We start from the raw sequence: 21803 nt of genomic DNA on the forward strand, positions 1-21803 counted from the left end.
GAACACTTAAGTTGTGTTTGGTCTCCTGGTCACTTGATAGTTGTCTAATTTCTTCCAGATTTCTCTAGCTGTCTTTCTTCCTTTGAAAATGCTGATTGCAAGGCTTTAGGAGCACTGAGAGGTTTTATTCTCACTGAAGTACAATCATGGTCATTCCCTCATTCGATCTTTACAAGTAAGAAGTAAAACATGATTAGTTCCATTGTACAGATGAGGAAGCTGAAATCAAGAAGGATAAATCAGTCACTTGCCTACAGTCATGAAGTAAGTGCTCAGGAAAATATAGGAAACTTTCATTCTTACTGTAGACTCTCAGTACTTTAAGAATCAGCTTCCTATCCTTCTGACCTGGATGGATGCACCTTGGGCCCCAAAGACTACCTGCCATCCTTCAAGGATGACAGAGAAAATTGGAATACTCTGACCTCCAACTCCAACCAAGTGCATTTCTCCACTCTGTTCCCACCCATGTTGTTTGAACCCTGCCATGATCTCTCTTGTGATTGGAAACCAGGACATCTGGTAAAAGTTACTACTGGAGATTTAGAGTGTCCTGTGAGCTGGGGACCTTGGTATAATCAGCATTGTGGACTATTTACCTGCATTTATCTTGAAGACAAAGGCTCCACCAACCTGCCCACTTCCAGCTGCTCTCTATGGTCCTGACCCTGGTGGTTTTCATGTTTTTTCTGGGCCAGGAGATCCTTGAGATGCTGATTGAGGGAGAAGGAGGCCTCTCTTTTTTCCTGTAACACCTGTTCCTGTATCCACCTGTTCAAATGGATGAGTCACCTCTCCCATCTGAATTTGAACCAGGACATCATTTTTCCTAAGGTGGGAGAGAAGAAACTGCTAGTTTTGAAATGGCATAATCATAGGGGTTGAGATTTTGAGAGAGATTTATGTGAGAATAATCCCAAAATATTCTCCAGGTATAAATCAGGCTCATTCCTTGGTGAATGATGGCTTTTTCTTTTATTATATCCTATATTCAGTAGTCCAATGGAAACATGCTCTTGAGCTATTTATACACTCCCCCTGAAGTTTTGTAACTTCTAGGCATCTTTCTCTTAATGTTAGGGCAGGATAAAAATTTTAATTTTGTGGGGGCTTTTTGTTTGTTTGATTGCTGTGAAATGCCTGACAAGAAGGAATGTGCACCATGAAGAAAATAGATACACCTCTGGAGTCCAAGCAGGCAAAAGAGAACTGGTCATCTCTGAGAGTGCAGAATATTTCTCCCTATGGTCACTCATTCTTGATGGGAAAGATTGCAAAATTCCACTCAGAACAGACAATGCTTAATGTCTGAGTAAATTAAACCAGAGAAATAACAGCTTTCCTTTACACCTGCATCATGAATGTGGTTACCTTTATCTTCTTTGTGTGATCTTTTTGGGCCACACTCCATATTTTTCATAATCACTACCTTCCCATAATTACTGGTTTTTACATGGGGGCCAATTCTGATGATACTTGTTCTTCCTTATCCTCATCTTCATCTTCAAGATGTGCTAAAATCAAAGTCAAACAAGCCCACTTAGAAGTTAGGTAGTTCTACTCAGCCATTAGGAGTGTAGGAGCTTAACTTGGCACAGAGACATAAATTGTCTGTGTGTGAAATCAGTAAGGACTCATGTTTGTCTGTAAAGAAATACCTGCCATTACATTCTAAACTGTGAAGCTAGTGACCCCAGTTAGATTAAGTTGTAATGCACAAATTGCCACAAGGGAAAGACTACTAGTCACCATCCAGGGCACAAGATTGTTGCTATTTATTCAGGTTTGGGGATTCAGGATGCAGTTTTGCTTCAGGGAAAATTACCTACACAAGCAATGATAGTGCAGGGATGTTCAGGTACTCAGAGGAATGCTTAAGGAAGACAAATCAGGAGATGGACTGGAGCCTACAGCTCAGCAATATTAGGAACATCTCCAAAAGCATAGGTAAGAGTACCATCCTCCTTGGACAACTTCAGTTGCTGAAGGAACACGGTTCAGAAATGATAATTAACAAGACAGTTGAGGAGGAAATGAGATGGTCCCTTATTAAACAGACTTTGGGATTCACTCACTCTCCTCACCCTGGCTTACATTGTCTCCACACTCTGCATCTGTGAGTGTGTACCAAGTTGAGAGAGGGGTGGCCTGAAACTAGAAGAGTGCAAGCTACCCAATGCACCTTTTGTCTGTGCTGAAAGCACAGTCATAGAGTTTCACTGAAAGCCAGCTGCAGGGCCCATGGCAGAGAGAGCTCTCTAACACACAGGAGGCTGAGCTAAAGAATAGGGAAGCTACATGGGAGACCATTGAGAGTCTTATTCTCTTTGCAATGGGAGTACTCACCAGACACATTGACCAGAGCACTCCATGTGCTCCTCAGATAGGGAGGCTGTATTGTTGGGAGACTGGTGGAGCTCAGACAGGTCATGGCAAATACTGCTCATCCTTTGAGTCCTGCAGCACTGCAGTAATGGTCCCATCCTCTTGCAGATACCTGCTGAGCCCATGTATGTGAGGAGAAAAAAGTGTTAAACAGTTAATGTTTGGACTTGACAATTTGTCACTTGTTCTTGAAAGGAAGGCTAAATGAGAGGCCAGAGAAGGCAGAGAGGAGGAACCAAAACCTCCCCTCTGACTGAGGCAGAGTGAGACAGTTAAGGGAGTTTGATAACAGTGTTATGGGGGAGTATTACAGCTGCAGCTGATCAATGCACTGGTCAGATATCATGCTGAGGGGGAAGGATACTCAACCTCCTGTATGATGTACGCATGGCATGCAAAACATTAGAAACACAGCAGTCACATTTTGCTCCACATTACTTGCAGGGTTCCAGGATAGAAAGCTTCCTGATATGGGCATTTTGCCTTGTTCTTTCACTATTGTGTTTAAGGTGATTTTTTTTCTGGTTGTCCTTTCTTACTATGGAATCCCATACAAAGAACTGTTCAGAAAGAGCATGTGTCTTTTCTCTCAAATATTAACATATTGAATAGAGGTGGAGAAAGTGGAAAACCCTCTTTCATTCCTGACTTTAAGGGGAACTGATTCCATTGCTCTTCATTTAGTATGATATTGACTCTATGTTTGTCATATATAGCCTTTATTATGTTGAGGAACTCTCCTTCTATTCCTAGTTACTTCAGAGCTTTAATCATGGAAGGGTGTTGGATTTTGTCAAAGGCTTCTCCTGCATCTATTCAGAGGAAAATATGGTTTTTGTCCTTATATCTCTTTATGTGCTGCATTACATTTATGGATTTATGTATGTTGAACATCCTTGCATCCCTGGAATGAAACCAAGTTGGTCATGGTGTATGAACTTTTTGATGTGTTGTTGAATTATGTTTGCCAGTATTTTGTTGAGAATCTTTGCATCTATATTCATTAAAGATATTGGTTTATACTTCTCCTTTCTGGTTAAGTCTTTATGGGGTTTTGTAATGAGTATAATGCTGGCTTCTTATAATGACGTTGATAGTGTTTTTCCCTTTCTTTGTATTGGAAAAGTTTAAGGAGTATTGGTGTTAGTTCCTTTCTAAAGATTTGGTAAAATTTGGCCATGAATCCCTCAGGTCCTGGGCTCTTCTTTGTAGGGAGACTCTATTATTGTTTCAATTTCATTGCATATAATGGGACTATTTAGGTAGTTAATATCTTCATGTTTCAATTTTGGTTGGTTGCATGCATCTAGGAATTTATCCATTTCATCTAGATTTTCCAGTTTACTTGAATATAAGTTTTCAAAGTACTCTCTAAATATTTTCTGGATTTTCTTGGTATTCATGTTTATGTCCCCTTTTTCATCTCTGATTTTATTAATGTTCTTTTTCTCCCTCCTCTGTTTTGTCATGTTGGCTAAGGGTCTCTTTATCTTGTTAATTGTTCCAAAGAACCAAATTTTTGCTTCATTGATTCTTAGTATAGTTTGTTGGTTTCAATTTCATTACTGTTGTTCCTGATTTTATTGTTTCTCTCCATCTGTTGATTTGGGGTTTTCTTTGTCCTTGTTTTTCTATGAACCTAAGGTGCATCAATAGATTGTCTATTTGAGAGATCTCTGTTTTTTATTTTAATGTAGGCATTTGTGGCTACAAACTTTCCTCTTGGAATGGTCTTTGATGTGTCCCACAGATTCTGGTAATTTTTGGATTTCATTTGATTCTAGGAATTATTATGAATTCTTTGCTTAGGACTTCAGTCACCCATTGGTTTCTTAGCAGTGTGTTATTCAGTTTCCATGTGTTTGAATATTTTCTTGGGATTCTTTTCTTGTTGAGTTCTAGTTTTATTCCATTGTGATCTGATATGATTCTGGGGGTTATTTCTGTTTTCTTGAATTTGTTTAGACTAGCTTTGTGTCCTAAAATATGATCTATTTTGTAGAAAATTCCATGAGCTACAAAAAAGACTGTGTATTACCCAGATGTTCAGTGAAATACTTTATCAGTCATATCTATTTGAGCTAATGTATGTAGTAGCAACAAAATTTCTCTGTCTATCTTTTCTCTGTATGATCTATCTATTCCTGGCAGTGGTATATTCAGGTCTCCCACTGTCAATGTGTTAGTGTCTATGTATCCCCTTAGGGCCATTACAGCTTTTTTTTTTAATGTAGGTGGGTGCCCCTGTGTTTGGTGCATATAGGTTAAGGACTGATATTTCCTCTTGATAAATTGTTCCTTTCATTAATCTGAAGTGATCTTTGTTGTCTCTTCTGAGTTTACTTTGAAGTCCACTTTGACAGGTATAAGTATATTTACTCCTGCTTGTTTATGGGGTCCATTTGCTTGGAAAACATTTTTGCTAAGCTTTCACTGTAAGTCAGTGTTTATTTATATCAGTTAGATTAGTGCCTTGAAAGCAATATATGGTTGGGTCTTGGTTTTTAATACAACTTGCTCCTCTGTGTCTCTTGATTGGGCCATTGAGGTCATTTACATTCAGTGTTAGTACTGAAAAGTGCCTATTGTTTCCTGTCAGTTTTGTTTCCTTGTTGTTTAATTTTACTTATTCCTTGTTTATGGGTCTCCTTGTTCATAAAGGTTTATACTTTCATGAGTCTATCTGTCTCACTCTAGTTTCTTCCTTTATATGTTAAAGTCCTCTAAGTATCTTCTGTACTTCTGGCTTGCTTTTCACAAGTTCCTTTAGTTTTACTTGTTGTGGAAGGTTTTAGTTTCTCCTTCAATTAGGAAGGATAGTTTTGCTAGGTAGACTAGTCTGGGTTGACAGTTGTTTTCTTTCAGGACCTGTATTATGTCTTTCCATGACCTTGCCTTTAGAGTTCCACTTGAGAAATCTGCTGTTATTCTAATGGATTTGCCTTTATATGTGACCTGTCTTTTCTCCTTTGCAGCTTTCAGAATTCTTTCTTTGTTCTGTGTGTTGAGTGTTTTGATTATGATGTGCCTGGTGGTGTTTCTCTTTTGGTCCTGATGGTTTGGTGTTCTGTAAGCTTCCTGTACCTGGGTGACTCTCTCTTTCTTCAGGTTATGGAAGTTTTCTATTATTATTCTTTTGTATATGTTGTCAATGCCTTCAGATTGTAACTATTCTCCTTCTTCTACACCCATGATTCATGGGTTTGGTCTTTTCATGGAGTTCCAGATATCATGCATGTTCCATTCATAATTTCTTAGCATTTTTTCATGATCTTTTACTAGTTGGTCTAATTTCATACTCTGTCTTCTGTCCCTGATTCTATATTTTCAGATTGCTCCAATATGTTCAATAAGCTTATGACTGTGATATTTATTTGGGATACTGTGTGCTTATTTTGGGGGTTTTCAGGGCTTCCATATCTTTATTGATTTCTTCTTTCATATCCTGGATTGTCTGCTTAATTTTATTCATGTGTTTGTATTTCCTTTTATTTCATTTAACTGTTTATTCACGATCTCTTAATACTAACTTTTGTGTTTCTTCTTTGAGGTCATTTATTGTTTTCTGGAATTCATTACTTGATAGCTCTTCCTCAACACAGGTGTAGTTTTTTATATTGCTTATATAGTTTTCTTATATAATTTTAGAATACCTAGCTAGAGTAATAAGACAAGAGCAAGAAATAAAAGGGATTCAAAAAGGGAAGAAAGATATCAAACTATCCTTATTTGCAGATGACATGATCTATACCTAAGGGATCCCCCAAAAAATATAACACAAAAACTACTTGGAAACATAAAGTCTTTGAGCAATGTAGCTGGATAAAAAATTAACATATGGAAATCTGAGGCATTTCTATAGACCAACAATGCACAGACTGAGAAAGAAATCAGGGAGACAATTCCATTCACAATACCTACAAAAAAATAAAGTACCTTGGAATAAATTTAACAAAACAAACTAAAGAGCTTTTTAATGAAAGCTATTAACCACTGAAGAGAGAAATCAACGAAGACTTCAGAAGATGGAAAGACCTTCCATGCTCATGGATAGGTAGAATCAACATTGTGAAAATGGCCATACTACCAAAAGCAATGTACATGTTCAATGCAATCAATATCAAATTTTCAATGACTTTCTTCACAGACATAGAAAAAGCAATTGTGAAGTACATATGGAAACACAAAAGACCTCAAATAGGCAAAATAATTCTAATCAAAAAGTCCAATGCTGGAGGCATCACAATACCTGACCTCAAACTATACTACTGAGTCATAACAATAAAAACAGCATGGTATTGAGACAAAAACACACAGAAGACCAATGGATCAGAATAGAAGATTGAGGCAGCTGGCATCTATAGCCAGCTGATCTTTGAGAAAGGAGCCCAAAACACATATTAGAGAAAAGACAGCATCTTCAACAAATGCTGGTTGGAAAACTGGATATCCAAATGCAGAAGTCTGAAATGAGATCCATGTCTTTCACTGTGTACCAAAATGAATTCAATGTGGATCAAAACCTTAAAATAAGGCCTAAAACATTGAGCCAATTACAGGAAGCAGTAGGAAATACACTAGAACAGACAAGTACAGGGAATGTCTTCCTAAATACAATTCAAAAGGCTCAGCATCAAAGAGAAAAAAATGCACAAATGGGACAGCATTAAACTAAAGAGCTTCTGTACAGTAAAAGAAACAATGACTAGACTAAAGATACTGCCCACTATATGGGAGAAAATCATACTAGCTACTCATCCAACAAGGGTCTAATATCCAAAATCTACAGGAAACTCAATAACCCAAAGAATCAACACCCCAGTGAAGAAATGTGCACATGAATTCTCAAAGGAAGAGGTACAAATGGCCAGTACGTATATGAAGAAGTATTCAACTTCCCTGGTTATAAAAGAGAAGCAAATCAAAACAACACTTAGATTTCATCTCATCCCAGTTGGAATGGCCAGGATCAAGGGTAATAACAACAAATGCTGGTGAGGATGTAAATAAACAGGAATCCTTACACACTGCTGGTAGGAATGCAAATTAGTACACACATTAAGGAGATTCCTCAAAAAACTAGACAGAACAGCCATATGATCCAGTGATACTTGTCTGGGCATCTACCCAAAAGAACATAAAACAGGATGTGGTAGACACCTGTGCATTGATGTTCATAGCAGCACTACTCAAAATAGCTAAGCTCTGGAAACAATCCAGATGCCCTGAAACAGATGAATGGATCATGAAAATATGATATATATGCACAACAGAGTATTACTCAGCCACAAGAAATAATGACATGGGGTTTGAAGGTAAATTGATTCAATTGGAGGACATCATGACAAGTGAAGTTAGCCAGGATCAGAAACAAAAAAGACATATGGCTTTTCTCATACTTGGACGATAGATTCAAAGATAAATATACACACAAAAACCAACATGATCATATACGAACTCAGTTTTACAACATATTTGTAACAGTGTAACATTGTTCAGGATCAACAATTTGCAAGAACATTGCAGGAGAGATTTAACTGTCCCCACTTAAAGAATAAGCTCAGTCATCAGTGGTGGCTGTGTCTGTTTATAATCTCTTTGATCTTCCCTCTCTGCTCACCACTCTGAAATTTCCACTGGAACCCCAGGAATATGGTTGTTATACATGTATTCTCTTTCCAAAGGAATGCTTACCAACTGCATCCAAGGAAGATTCTTCATGGTCATCCACCAGAACAGCAGTGATACTGGGAGATGCTGGGTGTCAGACAGGTCATGGTAACTGGAGAAAGTCTAAATACCTTCATACAATGAGTTCTCAAGAGCTTCTTTACCTGTCTTCTCCTGTCCCTCTCTGTTCAGTCTGGTAGGATAGAATGTGATTAAACCAAGAGGATGAGGTACAAGACTCCCAGGTGCTCCTGATACAGGGAAAAGGGAGTGGTAACATAAGGTAGGGAAACTCCCTTCAAACAGAAAGAAAACATTCCCCTGGGATAAAAATGAGGTAATGCTGTCTTCATGGAAAGAGACAGGAGGAAGAGCTCAGTGCACTGACTGGACAGTGATGTTCTGAGGTAGGATTTTCAATTCCCCTCACAGAAAGCTGTAACGGTGGCTTAACCTTTTCAATAAGTTATGCTGACTTTTACATCAATCAGAACAGTCAATGCTCCTGACACATTGTAGAGTCCAAGTGCTTTGGGCATTTTAAGAATCTTTGTGCATAGAGTGACATTATACAATTTTGTTTTTAGTTTGATAATGTTCCTTGCTATGAAATCTCTGCCAAGAAATTAAGATCTAGCACAAAAATCAGGTATGGATCTCATTATCAGGTTATCCACAAAAAAGAAGAGGTAGACTCTGTGAGCTCAAAGACTGCACAGGCTAATCAGTTCTACCTAGGTACTGATGAATACCACCAGGACAATGGACACCTTGTGAAAACTGTGACTGTTCTTGAGTTGGTTCATTTGCAGACCATTTTCATATTTTGCCCATTCTGTCCCACACTCTGAATATTTATTATTACTTGAGGGGAGCCATTTCCATTCATTATAATTTCCCTCATCATCATGATTTTCTGCTGCCAAAGTAAAAAATGTCCACTTAAATCTGAGTCCACATTACCGAACATAAAAACACAATAGCCTCTCTGGGCATGGAGACATAAATAACCAGAGAAGATTTCAATATGAAAAGAGAATATTGCAGTGTACATCTCATATATTCTCATGAATACTCTGCCTCAGTTTTATTACTTGTCAGTTCACACCTACCAAACCGATGTACCACCCACATTGCACATTGTGCTGAAAATGGAAACACTGTTAAAAGTATCTTGAATTACGCAGTTCATCACATTGTCTAGCTGTCCCTGGATTCTACTGCTGCGACATTCATGGGAAAAGATATAGTGCATACCAATAGGAAAGCCTAAGGAAGAACAGAACAAATAACTCAGTTACTATAGATATACCTGAAGTGATATTCCATGTGTATGGAGATGTCGCTGCTATCAAGAAATCAGTTCTGCATAACTCAACCTATTGACTCAATGTGCTGTCAATTAAGAAAAACATTCTATTCCAAAGATACCAAACACAGATTCTCAAGTGCATAAGAAAAGTCAAAAACCCCACAAAAGACAGTGCTGAAAGAGAGCAAAGTCAAACAGCTGTCACTGCCCAAATCTGACACTTCAAAGTTACTACCATAACTGAGATATGGAGGTACACCTGAGAAAATCCTTTAATCATGAAGCTCAGGAAGAGGGCCACAGAAATATACTTAACAAGGAAAAGAACACTCAATAGCAAAACGAATCTTTTCAACAAGTGATGCTGGAACAAATGGACATTCAGAGGGCACAAAAATGAATTTAAATATAGACCTTATAACTGCCAAAAATATTAAATCAGAATGGCTTATAGACCACAAGTATAAACCATAAACTGTCTTTTGCCCCAGTGCTGGGAATGCAACCCACAGCCTTGTACATGACTGGCAAACCCTCTATTGCTGAACGACACCCCAAGCCTACAAACATTTTACAGATCTTCCGAAGATGATGAACAAAATCCAGGTGAGCATGGGTTTGCATTTAGACACAATGCATTTCCAAAAGCACAATTCAGAAAAAAAGGATTTTGTTAGACTTTGTTAAAATTGACCTCTGCTCTGTGAAAAACATGGTTAACATAACTAAAAGAGAAAATACAGACTGGGAGGAAAGTCTGGTGATATATGAAGATATGATTCTTTAGAGTTCTGGGTATGGGAGGGAGGAAGGAATAGGTGGTGTAAGGTGGACTTTTAGAGCCATAGAACTATTCTATGTCACTGCAGTGGAGGATGTATATTATTGTATGTCTTTCAAAACTACTTAAGAATCCCCTAAGAATGAGGGCCTTTATTTTTATAAACTCATTCAGGAATATTACATTCCTACCTATGATGGCTACAGCTGCTATGTGATTCAGTTTTATAGATCAGAAGACTTAATTTCAGGAAAGATAAAATGATCAATTGTCCAGAGTTAGGAAGAAAGCAAATAGGTGGGAGTTTGGGAAGCTTTTGTTCTTAATCTGGAACAATTTTATATCTAAAAAAGCTGTCTCCCATGATATCTCCCTTCTGCTTTATCACTGGAGGGATGTTCCCCTCCTCATCCAAAGCCCTTGATTCATCAGGAAGAGGATGATAGAAGAGGTAGATATTATGACTTCCACACTGTAAATTTAACTTATGTGTTCCCATGCAGATAGTGCTGCTCTTGCCATGGCCCTAAAAGTATTATGGAAACCAAAACAGCTGGTTAAAGTCACTTTGCAAGGGGACTGTCTGTGAGCTGGGGACCTCAATCAGCTAAGCATAATCAGGACCTAGGGTCAACTCACCTGGGCTGAGCTTGAGTACAAGGCACTTGACCAGCCAGCAACCCTCAGCCAGTTATTTCTGGAGGCACTGGGCCTGGTTATCACCACTCTCATCCAGGGTGAAGAGGTCCTTAAGATGTTTACTGAGGAGAAATAATACATCTCTCCACTGCCATAACTCTTGCCTTAACTAAGACAGCTTCCAAGCCTGGTCTTGAATGAGGACTTTGGATTACTTGAAGTAGAACAGAGATAAAATTGAACCTTGCAAAGAGTTACACCATAGATTATATGGGCTTTGACAGAGGTGCCTGTGAGCAACCCTCAGCAAATTGGGTCACCAATGATGCCACAGATTCGGTCAGCAGCAGGATCATCTGTACCTCTTTTGAAGCAGGTACTATGCTCTGTCACCGTGTCTCTAGCATGATAAGTACAGGGATTGGCCAATTAGAACTCAATAGGAAGTTAAACTCAGTGGAAGCTCATTAGAGCCAGCCCTTTGTCTTGGTCTCAACACTGACATTATGCCTGCAGGATCTGTCATGGTAGAGCAAGGATCCTAATAAAAATATTTTGACCAGTTCTTGAGAAAAGCAGGCAATTGTCTTCCTGAATCAGAAACCAATAACTAAGATTTTTAAGCCTTGTCCCACACTACACCATTTATGCCCCTTTGTGTCACCATATTCCTATCCTCAGCAAATTCAGGGAGAAATGTCAGTCTACATGTTTTTAGGAATATGGCAAGGATGAAGTTTATTTGCAAAAGGGAAGTGAAGAATCAAGTTTGGGAGACATTTCACATCTCATAGATAAAACAGGTACTCATTCATCACTTGGGTGACTGAACCTACAATACTAACTGTATTTCCACAGCTGGTTGGCCAAAGGTATATGCAATAGCTTCAGACACAAAAAATTTCTCTTTCAGGTCTTGGAACTGCCCTTTGCTGGCTTCCAGCTGACAGCACAATTTCTCATTCATTTCAGAGATGTTCATTTCTGCCCTTGGAGCAGACAAAGGGCTGAAATATCCTGCCATAGTGGTGTTTCTAGCAGAAGAAACTAAGCCAGGGACTGTCGAGAAGAAACCAAAACACTTGAAGTCAAATAGGTGTCATCAGGTCTGAGGGATGACTATAACTTTAATTATTAACTTACTGTTGAGAGAAAGTTCATTAATACCCCTGCTTGAGCATCCTTAATTCTTGTCCTGGAAATAAGGGACAAGAAGCCAGAATTCACAGCCAAAGGCATTACCTGTGACTCAGACTCCAACAGGAGTGAGGGAGAAGGGCCCTGCATGCCAGGTAATGCCCTGGAATAGCACTAACAGAACTAGAATGTAGAGGCTGTCATGGAATGGCTGCTGTCTTCCCACTGTCAGTCCACTTTGAAACTCAAGCCATCTGGTCTCAGTAGATGTTATTATTGATTGGGGCTGCCCAGTCACCAGTCAGTTTAAATAGCTGTGTGCTCTTGAACCAATATCAGCACCTCTCTTTCCTAAAAGATTAAACCTATTTCTCATTGCTCATTCTTACATATGGCCAAAGTCAACAAAGAGGAAATAGCTTCCCAACAAGTTATGCTTTCTTCAGAGCTACCCAGAAGTCCATTTCTTTAACATTAGAGCATATCTTGTAAGGCTTTTCATCAAGTGAAAACTGTAAGACATTGCTGATATAAAAGTGTCCTGTTTTCTTTGAATATTCACCTATTATATCTAACTGGTTTGAAATGTGTGAACACAGAGCTATGTATCACACTAAGAGAATAAATTTCTAGTGCTTAATGTTTTACTTTCCTTCAGGCTGGTGGAATGGTTCAAGAACTACAACACGTGCCTACTAAACATGAAGCTGAGTACAAACCCCAGTACCAACAAAAAATAATTTTTTTTCTTTCCTTTATCAATATTCAACTTTTCTCCTGTTTTTTGGTATGATTCTGCTTTTGGATTTTTTTAAATTGGGATTTGAACTCCAGGCTTCCACATAAGAAGCAGGCACGCTACTGCTTGAGGCACATCTCTAAATATTCCATTTCTATGTTGACTTCATTCCTCTCATTGGGGAAGATGTTGGTTTTTTATTAAACCCAAGCCAACTCTGCCACTTCTACCCCTTAACCTCTTCCATTTTTTTGGTTTTGGTTTTGGTTTCATTTATATTTTGTTTGCTTAGGTTTATTTATTAAAGTATTTATTTATTTATTCATTCTCTTTTTACATATTTATGTACTTATTTATTTATTGGAAGGACTGGGAATTGAGAACAGAGCTTAACACTTGCAAAGCTAGAGTTCTACTGCTTGAGTCATACCCCCAGTTCATTTTGGTTAATTTGAAGGTGGGGTTTCTTGAACTATTTGCTTGGACTATGATCAAACCATGATCCTCCTGATTTCATCCTCCCAGGCAGTAAGGATAACAGGTGTGAGTCATCAGTGCTTGTCTATCTTTTTGATTTTTGAAACAAGCCCTCCAGGTTGGCCTGGAACTCATGATCCTACTGTCTTCACCTCCCATGTGTACCCACAAACTCAGCTATTTTTGTTTATTTTTAATGTCACCAAACACCAGTAAATATGTGTTACTTATGAATACATTTTAGCCCCAGAAGAGCTCTATCTAAGCTGGCAACAGGATTAAAATGATTATGTATATAACCTTGAGTACATGTTGTGACCATCTATTTTTGGAACTTATAAATATGCTAATTCATTGATCTCACATACTGAACAAAACAGGGCCCTTCACTACTCAATAGATTATGTGAGTGAGTTAATTTAATGCTGTTGACTTTGGTAGATTCAGCTTTTACAACTAGACCTTGTCTACTTTGGGTCATGCCAGAAATGAAGCAACCCAACCAATACTACTCAAGTCCTGAAGATCTAGCAACAGGGTTTGGATCACTTTTCTTGGCCTTCCAACCCAGACCCTCAAAGGGTCCTGTGACAGGACACCTATTCTTGGCAGTCCTCTCAGATGGGTAGCATTCCTCTGTTGGACTAGATTATGCATGTATTGTAGTGGGCAGAGTGGAAGGGAGGGGAAGGAAAAGGAGCAGCAACAAAGGAGGAGGGGAGATAGAGGTTGTCAGGAAGTATGAATGGGTGGAAGGAATTGGGGGAAATGGGAACAGGGGATGATGGAGAAGAAGATGGGTAGAAAGAGATATCAGGTTATCCAGAGCAGAATAGGAGGAGGGGAAAGGAAAGAGAGGGTGAGTAGGAAGGAAGGAGGGGAGAGAAAAGGAACAGGAGGGGAAGGAAGATTTCCAGTAAACCCAAAATCCTGTTCCACATGACATCAAATGCTCAGAAAAAAGTGAATAGTGTGGAGAGTATAATTGAAAAGTAAAGGAAAGGTTTACACTTGGGTCATCAGGAAACAGACATCAGAATGGGAAACTAGTAGCCCAACTACATCAATGAGGTTTCCAGGAGGCCTAAAACACATTTTCAGGTCCTTAATCCCAAAATGGATTTAATCTCTTCTTCAACATACAAACACAAAGACAGGCAGAGAGAAGGTAGTGGGGACTGCAGATAGTGTCCCCAGGTACTAGTCTGACTGGAAATGGTGCCTCATGTGGACATTTTGAGAAGGGACTTTCACCTGCAGCAGGTTTGCACTTGTGGTTGCAAGGTGTAACAGTGAGCACTCTGGACTCTGAATCCAGCAATATGAGTTCAAATCTCAGTGGAATATTACTGTTTACTGGAAACTATATTTTGCTTTTAATTGGCCTGGAACTGGTTCTTCAGAGCAAACTCAATTCTACCCTTCTGAGTACCCTTCAGGTTCTGATTTGGGAAACCAGAAGGTTTTGGTCCCTGGAAGGAAGCTGTGAGGGGAAGTAGCTGATTCAGGACCTGGGTCCTGCCATAAGCCGCTACCCTTTGCACTGCACAGTTGTGTCCCTGACCCAGGCTCTCCCATTCACTCTCAGGAAAACAGTCATTTATTAGGCCCAGTCCACAGCGAAACTGTTAACATAGAAAACTAGGGTGATTGAGACCTAGGCACTCAGTTGATGGCTGCCCCGCCTGGCCTGTGCTCCCTGGTCTTTAGGTCTGGACCCTGACCATCAGGGCCCATTGACCTGTCAGGACCCACCTGTGCTTATATGGCCTCGGGGAGGGAGTGGAATTTGCCTCTAGTCCTCTACCCTGAGCTTTTTCTCAGCTGGACACCATGTGATTGGGTGTGACCCTGTGACTCTAGACAGAAAATGATCCATGTGCCAAAATGTACTTCTTGGCTCCTAAATGCCTTCATCTGATAGGATTGCACAGTTTTTAATCTCCATATCATGAGTCCTATACTGATTAGGCACATTTCATTTCATTTTCATTGGAAAGAACACAGGGCAATACTCAGCACTCTGAATTTAAGTCCAACAAACTAGAAGTGAGGTCTAGGTAGGAGAAACAGGTATGCTCCTTTCCTGACTAAAAGTGGTAGAGAAAGCATCTAAGGATTCAGAATGTGGGTGCTGTAGTATCAAATATTGATGCACAGATGATTGGAAGGCAGAAGAAAGATTGAGTTATAGATCCTCAACCTTCTGCAGCTAATCCTTTGGTCTGGAAAATCGGAGGCACCAGAAAGCCTCCCAAGCACACATGTACACAACCCAGCATCCAAATATTCAGATACTCCTAACTCCTGAGTAGAGACTAGACATGGTTTTACCTTTAGACATTAAGACTGTTACACTAGACAGGTTCAGTTGGTGTTGTGCTTGGATGTGAAGTACCCACCTCCCAAAGGCTTGTGAGCTGAAGGCTTGATCTCCAGCTGGTGGCAATATTGCATCATGAGGAACAATAATTTCATCATTGTTCCAAGGGGAGTTGGAGATTGATTGAAGGAAGAAGTCCCTCTTTCTCTCTCTCTTCCCTTCCAGTCACTGCCAATAAGTGAGCAGTCCTGCTCTGTTCCCCACCATGATAATCCTGTCTCACCTCAGACCCAAAGCATTGGAGCCAGCTAACCATGGCCTAAATCCTTTGAAACTGTGAACCAAAATAAATCAGTCTTCTGTTAAGTTGTTTCACTCAGGTATTTATCACAGCTATCAAAAACTAACACAATGGGAAATTACAAAATGAGCCAGAGCTGGTTTTACATATTGTTCACAATGGATAGCCTGGGGGAAGTTAGTGCAGAGGAGTGGGATTTATGTTTTCTCTATGTATTCGTTCATCATGTGAATAATTTACAAAGAGAATATTCCATGTGTTCCTTATTTTTAAAAACAGAAAGAAAAGAGCCATATATGGTGGTGCATGCCTGTAGTGCAAATTATGTGGGAGGCCAAAGTACTCAACTGGGCTGAGCATAAAGTGAGACCCTAACTGAAAGCTAATTAAAGCAAATAATGACTGGAGCATGGCTCAAGTGGTAGAGTACCCGCCTAGAAAGTACAAGGCCCTACATTCAAATGCTGTGGCCTGGAAATTTTGTCTCATCACCACATGGCCAAACTAAGAAAAGCTAATTCATATTTAATTCACTTCTACATGTACAGAAGTAAGAAATCAGGGCCACTGTGGGGTGTGAGGCAGACAAAGCAGGATCCTGGGACCTGGTGGCCACAGTCATTCCACTCAAAGCCACCTGAGCATATGTGGAGCCTGCTGGGTTACTATGCCCTGGACCTGGCTTTGGACTTCCAATGCTAGGTACTGTGGTCCAGGCTTGGTGGCCCGAGTCAGATGCTGCAGTCCTGTTGGCTCTCATGGGATGTATGGGAAACTTCCCTGTGGACTCATCCTCTCTAAGAAATCATTTTCTGGAACTGGGTTCCTGAGGAGCCTCACAAGGGCTGCAGTGGACATGGAGACCCAGTGCTACCCTGAGGTTCCCAGGGCCAAAACCTACATGTCTCTAAGCAGGAAACAGGAAGTACAACATTAGGCCACTTAAGCAGTAGTGGAAACTGGCCTTTCAAAAGCTAAATAGTAAGGTTGATCCATGGATGTAGAGTGCAGAGTGCTTACCATTACACCATGGAACCACAAGGACAAATATGCTGTAAGGGCTAAGTCCACTCTCAGAATTAACTCCATAGATACAAAGTTCTGTCAGGACCCTACAGGACCACATCTTCAGCACTCATGATCTCTCTGCTCAGATCTTTGCACTGTCCCTACAAGAATGAGGTAAATCCAGTTGTAGTACATGGACAGAGTGGCTGAGCCAAGGGGTTGAGTATTGGCTGTGGGTTGTGGAAAGACAATTGGAAAGGAAAGAGAGGCCAGATGGATGAGAAGACAGTTAAATGCTACAAGTTATCACATGGGTCAGGTACTGCATGTCCCCTGATGCTCAGGAGCACTTCCCATTGGAGCTCTGCAAGTGGCTCCTTAGCCTTAAGGCCACCACCTCCTGATATTTCCAACAGGCAATATCAGAGGCTACAGAAGTTGAAATTAAGAGTGACAGAGAGTCAAGGTGAACATGACTTAGATACAATGGACAGGATGGGTTGAAAGCAGATGTCTTAAAAACACTTGGTGCAACCTGAGGTGGTGGCTGATAACTGTAATCCCAGCTACTTTAGAGGCAGAGATAGGAGGAAGGTGGTCTGATATGAACTGGAGCAAAATGATAGCTGAGACCCCATCTCAACAAAAAAGCTGGGCTTGGTGAAGTGCACCTGGTATCTCAGCTAAGGGGAGGTGATGGAACAGCTCAAGTGATACAGTGCCTATCTAGCAAATGGGAGGCCCTGTGTTCAAATGACACTACCATCAAAAATATTTGTTAAATAAATTGTCAAGCACAGCATGAAAAAGATTGAAAGGGGCCCCTAGCATAAGATACAAGTCCAGTCCTACCTTTTACTAAAGAGCAGACAGTGATGCCTTGGTGTTGAGCTTTACATGAATCCATATGACCTCTTGACAAACCTGGAGCAAACCCTTTCCATAAACATTGACAGAGAGCAAAGAAGGCACCAATGGAGACCAGAGTAGGCACTGTGGATGTTGTGTCACCTTGGCTAGACAGGGATCAGGATTTACAAGAAAGCTTCTGAGTGTATTCCAAAGCAGATCGGGAAAGAATTCACTCAAAATGTTAAGAGTGAAGGGACAGCAGTGAGTACAACCACAACCCAACTCTTTTACTGTAATTTCATGAAGACAATTCCACACCAGGATATACTATAACCATTTCTAGGAATATTCCCAATATCTAGAGCCACAAATCTCTAAAGTAAAAGATACTGCACTTTCTTTTACTACACTCTCCCCTCTCTGTATTTTTTTCTTCCAAAACACTTCTTCAAGTAAGGTTGCTTTTTAGTATTTCGTGGCAGTAAAAAATGGCACAGATGTGTAAATATATAACTAATTTTTAATTTCAGATTTAATGTTTTATATTTCCTTCAAGGGAGGGAGAATGAAAAGTTTTAGTTGACGATTTTATTTCATGAAATTCACTGACCAAAAGTAAAAGTTTCAAATTGTGGCCCTGACCATATTAAAAGACTGGGAAGTTAACATGGCAGAATGTAAACTGCAAGTTTTAATTGAAAATGGAAAAGAGAAAACTGCATTCCACTCTCTGTATTTGGAGGAAGTATTTTTTGTACACTGAGTTACAATGCAGCCATTACTACTTATTTAATCTTATGTTCAAAACAGGTTTTGCACATGTACTTCAATTATGGAAGGCATAGGTCTCACTCATACACCTGCATGTTTTGGCATGATGTACTGTTTTGTTGACAGGAGACCATAAATTCCATTATGTTTAGTGGATGCTCAGCTTTTTCTATGGAGTAAGTCACACACTTGGGACAACTCTATCTTGACAATCTTAGATTACAATGAACCACTGCCCCTCATTTTATGCTTCATATTTATTTATATGCTAGCACCACCTGGGAGCTTCTTAAAAGTTCTGATATCCAAACAACATTCCAGATTCTCAGGTGCTTGTTTCACAGCAGTGAATTCTGGAGATATGGAATGGATCACCAATTCCTATCTCCTACTCTCACAACTAGCTCCTGATCCACTAGCTATATGGATTTTACTCTTTCTTCTGATAGTTTCAGACAAATCACTCCCTGGTCAATTACACTGGCCTAATGCAAATCTCGTCTTGCATTCTCAACCAATCATATTGGGTCTTGAATATAACTGGCCCTGGACTTACATTCCATTCAATAAACATATATTTTAGACTGTTCATTAGACACATTAATATGTTAAAATAAATGAGAAGAAAACAGAATGCCTAAGTAGCTCATGATTTATACAGTATTGAAGTACTGCACTTGGCATATACTTTTGGATTGATGTCCCTTTACAGAGCCATTTAATATCCTCTAGTTAAAGTCAGAGTCCATGAATTATAGGCATTGAGTCTGGGAAAATCCATGCACATTGACACAGATCTGCACACATGGAGCTGAAAACAACTCTCACTCTAGACCAGTATATGTCTCCCACCTACAGCCCAGTATACACTTTAGTTTTTGTAATCAGGGTTCCTTCTCTTAATTTCAACACTTTTCATTTTCATGTCCCATTCAAGAATTAAGGATTTACTTGGTCTGGCTTTCCAAAGCAGTCACAAGAGGAGAATCTGCACAAATCATATATGAAAGTTGTGCTCCGAGAGGATAGAGGCAGTTGAGCTGGGGAAGCTGGGAAGAGAAGACAAAAAGCCATGAGGATGTGGGGTTTTGGGAAATTGCAAGCAATTAGTAGCCTAAAAGATGCTCTTCATACAGTAGGATGACTACCTACCATACCTCCCTGTGTAAGTTAAAGAATCAGGACAGCAGCAGTGAATAGGAACAGGGTTTAGAATGCAAGCAGGTGATAAAAATAGAAGGGCCTGACAGAGTAACAACCCATGGAAATTTGGGGAAAGAATAGTCAGAGGTTACATCAAGTATTGGACATTTCAAAGGGTGAAGAGAATGAGTTCCAATCCTACATGGAGAGTCATAAGGACTAGCAGCATCTAAGAGTCACAGGTGTGACTACCTCTGCAAGCTGGGCCAGGAAATCTGCATGCTAGTCTCCACTGGCTGAACAGTAATTTTCTTTTGATAATCATCTGTTTCAGGACACTTGCAGACTCAAAGAGGACATGTGGAATCACATGTGTTCTGTCAACTGATTCTTCAGTAGCATCACTATCCAACTTGGCAGGGTTCTTCACTTCAAATGAAGCATGAGAATTCACCTCTGAAACTGAGACCACAGCCATTGTTATCTATGACTTTATTGGGATCTATCTATCTATCTATCTATCTATCTATCTATCTATCACTATATCTAAGATATCAATATATCTAAGAGGTAAAGAAAGGAAATAAAAATAGTAGGCTGTTAAGAAAGTAAGAAAGAAGTATGCTGGGACAAGAAAGTTAAATGGGGGTGAAGTCAACATACACACTGATGTTAGAATATTTGTTGATATTTCTTACATATCAAGTAATGAGATTGCATAATACAAAAGTAGTTCTAATTTACTGAAATACTCCAGAACAAAAGGATTAGTAAAACTCAATATCTCCCAAGAATATAAGGGAAAGTTAAGGAAATTACAATGAATATGGTCTGTGCTCTTGGGAAGTAAAAGATTATGAAAGTGAAGTCAAATCATAGTAGAAGGAAAACCCTGTGAAAGATAAGAACTGGGTGAACTAATCTGGGAAATTTATGAAATTTGCACAAATATATGACATATATCCTATATGCACATTATATAAAATAACACCTGCCAGATACATATAATGTGTATGTTCCAGAAACATGTTTCATCATATTATATTGAGCTCCTGCACCAGGGACACCCGCTCACCTCCACCAATGGACTCAAAGCTCCCGAGTCCGCTGGCCCTATAGCTTCACACACCCACCCACAAGGCCCGCTGCGCTCCAGAGGTCGCCCTCCAGTCAACTCCTGGAAGAGCCCCTCTAGGCACTGGATGCACATCCCCATGGTGTCTTCTATAGTTGCCTCAGCATCACCTCTGTGGTGCACACCTACACCATGCAAGGGCTGCCACCACATTTTGTGCCCTGAAGAGAGCTGTTACACTGGTGTCCTGGATTCCTGCACAGCCTCTTGGCCCCAGAAGTGTTTTCTGGGCCATGTCTGTGTGAGCAGAGACCAGGAGAGGTGAATTCCTGGAGAATAGAAGGACTGCCCTCTGCAGACCAAAGGAAGGATACTCTCATGGCTAGAGGTTAAAACCATGCTTTGGGGACACAGGGAAGAAGCAGCCAGAATAGGTTCTCAGAGAAGAATTCAAAATGGAGTGACTACATGCACCTTGACAAATTAGCGAAATGTTAGTCACAGCAGAAGGAGAATGATCTTCTAGGCTGAGAAATAGCACGGGAATGTTGGTAAATTCCAAGGAGGCAGTGTAGCTGATGCTTATATACTTTGATATTATTAGCCAAGGGGACAAGGTACAGACTCAGTAGCAAGTAGAATTACCTTACTTTCATATGTCCCTGTCCATAACATCCATGTATTTTGTTTTTGAGGACTACTGTGTTTAGGTGCACAGCTCAAGTAACATCTTTCCTAAATAAGTATAAGATATTGTTTTTTGTCCTTTTTTAAAATGTATATCATCAGTTTTCCCTCTCAGCATTATAGCCTATGCTTACTCAGCTAAGGAAACGAATTGTTGGAATAAGTTATACTATGCTTTATTAGATCAAATTATCCTGGCTTGGCTAATATTTTCAACATATAAAAAGAAGGTGATTGCTTTATTATACATGTAATAAAGTCATGCTTGTGAGGAAAAAAAATATGTTAGTATTTTTCCTGTCTTTGGAAATGGGAAACTTGAGTAGAGATGAGAGTTTTCACCTGGTTTGACTGAATGTATTCCCTCTTCCAAGGTCATATGTTGAAGTTCTCAACTCCAATGTGATGCAGTTAGGAGGTGGGGTCTCTGGGAAGTAATTAGGTTTCCATGAGGTCATAAGGCTGTAACTTATATCATGGGATCAATGCCCTCATGAGACGAA

At 39.8% G+C, this 21803-nt stretch overlaps 1 pseudogene; it reads right to left on the reverse strand.

Annotated features, from left to right (window-relative positions):
* Nucleotides 1–20826, reverse strand: part of LOC141418156 (gamma-tubulin complex component 5-like) — a 61238-nt pseudogene extending 40412 nt beyond the window's left edge.
* Between the last annotated feature and the right edge of the window lie 977 nt (nt 20827–21803).

The sequence above is a fragment of the Castor canadensis genome, chromosome 2 (genome assembly GCF_047511655.1).
Source record: "Castor canadensis chromosome 2, mCasCan1.hap1v2, whole genome shotgun sequence".
NCBI lineage: Eukaryota > Metazoa > Chordata > Mammalia > Rodentia > Castoridae > Castor > Castor canadensis.